General features: G+C 45.5%; 1 long non-coding RNA gene across 1 annotated transcript; it reads right to left on the reverse strand.

The window, feature by feature from the left end:
• Window positions 1-465: 465 nt before the first annotated feature.
• Window positions 466-4,476, reverse strand: LOC142838677 (uncharacterized). Its single transcript, XR_012908609.1, has 3 exons — window positions 4,310-4,476; window positions 3,454-3,491; window positions 466-670 (listed from the first exon to the last, which is right to left on the reverse strand). It is a non-coding gene; the product is annotated as an uncharacterized LOC142838677 (long non-coding RNA).
• Window positions 4,477-4,742: the final 266 nt, after the last annotated feature.

Below are 4,742 nucleotides of genomic sequence, written 5' to 3' on the forward strand. Positions count from 1 at the left end.
ATTAGTGACTCACAGAAAGGGAGACTCTGTCTTCCCATGAGCCCCCTTGTGGATTATCCAATAGGAAGGGTCAGCCCTAAAAACATAGACATACAAAACCACTTAACTGACATGAATATATGCAAATATAATATATGTGTGTGACAACCATAGTTAAAGAGAAAGATACCATAAAGATGAGAGAGAGAGCTGACCAGGGATGGAGACATGAAAGGAACTGGAGGAAGGAGAGGGAGGGGGAAATGACATAAATAATACTCAAGTGTGAAATTCAAAAAATTCAAAAAGCAAATTGTGGTTAACATAAAATTCCTTGAGAGGCTCAAATGACCAAACATGGTAGATGTCATAGAAACCCGACCTGTCCCGTGGTTCTCTCTCTTTAATTTTCTCTTTGCCTCCCTCCTTCCAACTACTCTTCACCATTTTTATTTATGAACACACCTTCCAAATCTGTGATGGACCTAACCTCTCCCCTGTCTTGCATTACATTAAGCAGAAATGACTGACATTCAGTATGAGGCCAAGGACATCGTTGACAAAACAGAAGCACTGGGGAACGGTGTGGAGCCAGGTTTCCATGCCTCCTGAGGCAGGTGATGAGTCTGGAACAGATCCTGAGTAGTCGGTGGGGCCAGAGGGGCTGTAAAGTTTACATTGGAGCCATCTACTAAGATAGGTAAAAAAGATATATGTCATTCTTTACATTTTTTTATTTACATTAGCCAAAAGAAGAAAGAAAAAGAAATTTGCCATTAAGTAGAAACAAATTGTTGGCATATAAATATGGACTCTGGCTATATTTTTATAGAAGTCAAATCCCTATTTCTAATAGAATTAGTATTATAGATACACAGAGACTTGGAAATTCTACTTGTAGGAATTCATAGCTCAGATCCATGTGTGTAGGTAAAGGCATGCGTAGGCAGCTCTCCCTTGTAGCTCTGTTTACAGCAGCCACTGACATAAAGAGTACAGGCAAATGGTAAAGTAAACGGCTCGTCGGGTAACATGGGCTGTAAGCTTTTAAAACGATGCAGTTCCATCGGCACTGCGAGAGTTGGCCCTTTTCTAGCATCAGTTATCTATTGATATGGTAATAACATGTAAAGCACCATCCAAAATTCAGTTGCTTCGCATAAGCATGTGGCTCATGTGTCTGGGCTGATGATTTAGACTTCGCAGTTCCTCTGGTTTCTGCCGTGCTTGCTTATGAGACTGCAGTTTAGCTGGATGTTGACCAAAGCAATCGGAGGAGAATTTCTTCCATGCTCACCACCAACCGTGCTGTGGTACTTTCATTGGTGCCCAAATGCTCTAGCTCCCCTTGGGTTGGTGCAGTGTGCCGTCCTGGCTCTGGTCTGGGGTTCGCGCCTCCCTGAGATACTATCCAACAGTGACCTTCACTCTGGAGATGACCCCTCCCTCGAGTCGCCTAGTTTTGTTCTCTGTTGTCATTTCTTTTCCTGAAAATGTGCTACAATGTCTTGTACCTCAACCAAATTCCCTGTTAACCAACAAACACATTTTCCCCATGGAAAGAAGTCCAGTTACCTGGGCTGCCTCTCTGTGCTTCCTAACCTCCATTCTTTCTCGACTCTATTGAAGGCAGGTATGCTATCTGCCAATCACTACTTCTGCTGTTGTTGTGGTGATTCACTTTTGTATTATCCCTCCTTGGCTCTTAGCAGTGTTTGGCACGGGGGCCATTTTCATCCTTTAAAAAACCTTCCTTGTTTGGATGCTGAGAAACCATTATCCTTGTTCTGTGCTCACTTTGCTGGCCATGACTTCTTATTTTGTTTGATCAGATCCTCATCCTCTAATCCTAGACTTCTGGAAAGTTCCAGGACTCAGTTCTGAGGTCTCTTCTCTTCTCTTTCCCAACTTGTCCCGGGCAAATTCATCTGGCCCTAAACATTAATTTTGTTTTGTCTCACTTTATTTCATGTGTGTGCATACACGTGTGTATACATGTATCAATGCACAAGTCTTTTTTTCTTTTTCTTTTTCTTTTTTAATTTATTTATTTATTAAGGATTCCTGCCTCCTCCCCGCCACTGCCTCTCATTTCCCTCCCCCTCCCCCGATCAAGTCCCCCTCCCTCATCAGCTCGAAGAGCAATCAGGGTTCCCTGACCTGTGGGAAGCCCAAGGACCGCCCACCTCTATCCAGGTCTAGTAAGGTGATCATCCAAACTGCCTAGGCTCCCCCAAAGGCAGTAAGTGCAGTAGGATCAAAAACCCACTGCGATTGTTCTTGAGTTCTCAGTATTCCTCATTGTCTGCTATGTTCAGCGAGTCCGGATTTATCCCATGCTTTTTCAGACCCAGGCCAGCTGGCCTTGGTGAGTTCCCAATAGAACATCCCCATTGTCTCAGTGTGTGGGTGCACCCCTGCGGTCCTGAGTTCCTTGCTTGAATGCACAAGTCTCTGTGTGCATGTGAAGGCCATTTTTTTTTTTTTTTGAGGCATAGTCTTTCATTGAACCTAGAGCCAACCATTGGTCTGGACTGGGTGACTGTTGAGCTCCGGAGTCCCCCTCTTCCAGCTTCTCACTACTGGGAGGTACTGTGCCAAGATTTTTGGCTTGTCACATGAGTGCAGGGGATGCAATTCAGGTTCTCAGGCTGCGGCAGGCTCTTTATCATCTCACTATGTTGACGGACCTCAGATATCTTCAGCTATGCATTTTATGTGAAATATTTCCTTTCTTGAGAAAAATGCAATAAATATCCTTATACATGGTATTGATTTTACTTCTTAGAAGCAGATGCGTGGAAGCATGCAGGCCCTTTCCAGTTCTCTAGATATTAGTAAGTGGCTCCTAAGAAGACGGCAACATGTCACATACAGTACAGCTAGCAGGAGCAGCAGACCGCAGGGTTCTAGCGAAAGGTGGTAGGAGAACCTATGGTTGGAACGACAAAACTCTCAAGCCGCAAGGGAAGAGAAGAGATGGGGACAGGATCCTATAAAGATCCCATTTGGAAAACTGTCTGAGCCTCCTAACAGACTTCTAGAAATACATGAACGTCTGGCGGCGGTGAGAAAGCAGAACCTCAGGGTGACCTGTAGGGAGTAGGGGAGGGCCCCAAGCTTCCCACAGCATCCACTCTTCCCATCTGCTAGGCTGACATTGGTGGCTTCATTTCTTGTCACCTCATAATCAAGAGTTGGTGCTGGAGGCCCAGCAACCATATTCACAGCAAGCAATACCAAAAAAAAAAAAAAAAGGAATGGGTAAGAGGCAGAGCCCAGCCTTTCCTGACAGTCGTGGGAACTATGCACACCTACTTCTCTGATAGTTCATTAATGAGACCCAGGGCGGCTTATTCTGAAAATCCAGCTTGACGTTGGGTTGCTTTTCTCAGCTGAGTCAAATGAAATAGGGAGGGTTCCGCCACAGTTGCTGTTGCATCTCAAGTAGCCACTGCCCAAGACAAGACTTACCTATGATAGTGCTGACCGGTCCCTGGTTACGAGAGGCCCTGCACAGGAACAAGCGTGTGTAGGTATAGCTAAGTACAAGGAGAACTTATAACAATATTTATCCAGTCACATGGCCAACGGACATAAATCTTACTTTAAGCAATTCAAAATAATCTCAGATTTCAGAATCTATGCATACAGCTGAGAGTGACTGTTCTGGGTGACTGAAATAGGTAAATCTCAGGCTGGCAAGATGGCATGGCAGGTGAAGGTGCTTTCTCTCAAGCCTGATGACTTCAAATGGATCCCCCAGACTTCCACGTGGTGGAAGGAAAGGACTGGCTCAGGAATTGTCTCCTGACTTCTACATGTGTACTATGATATACATGAGTGCACATATGCATACACACACTAAAACACTAATTTATTAAAATATTGAATACCACAGTGGTTATCTTTTATTTGGGCTGTGGAAACCTCATGTGAGCCACTGGGAGCTATTCGCCTGAAACAGTGACCTCTTTTTACAGAGGACCACTTATATTGCTGTGATAATCTGTGTTAACTACATTAGCAAGGCCATTTAGCTGTCTACTTTCCTCCTCACCCCCAGGCAAGTGATCTTTCCTCCCTCCTGTTCCTCCCTCTCTGCACATTCAGTGCAGAGTAGTGATCACCCACCAAAATCTCTGAATCCTCTACTAGATAGCACGCACCTGCAAATCAGAGGCCATAGTTCATCTGCCTCTATATTTATAGCCTCCTGTGACTGTAATGCGGCTTAGGGATTTTCAGAGGTGTTCTCTGAACCATAGCTAACCATTTGTCATCAGGCTTCTGTTTCGACACCCACAGCAAAGATCACTCCATTACTTACATAGAGCAAAACGTTGATTGGTCTGGCGCTTCATCTGAAGTCCACAGAACGGGGAAAACAGAGTCGGAGCTGGGGTGTGAGTCACTCACTGAGTTCTCCTGGTCCTGTCTCCTGTGCAAGAAGATGAAGGAGCCAAGATGGAGGAGGCAGGACCCACAAGGAGGGGAGCGCTGACAGACCTAGTGATGGGGGAGTGTCATATATCAATCTGTTGATTTCACTGGCTAAGAATAAAGAAACTGCTAGGCCCATTGGATAGGCCACCCTTAGGTGGGTGGAGTAAACAGAACAGAATGCCGGGAGGAAGAGGAAGTGAGCTCAGACTCCACAGCTCCGCTCTCCGGAGCAGACGCCTTCAGAGACGCCATGCTACCTGCTCCAGGGAAGACGCACACCATGCCCCAGCTCCGACCCAGGATGGACTTAGGCTAGA

The sequence above is a fragment of the Microtus pennsylvanicus genome, chromosome 20, assembly GCF_037038515.1.
Source record: "Microtus pennsylvanicus isolate mMicPen1 chromosome 20, mMicPen1.hap1, whole genome shotgun sequence".
Taxonomy (NCBI): Eukaryota; Metazoa; Chordata; class Mammalia; order Rodentia; family Cricetidae; genus Microtus; species Microtus pennsylvanicus.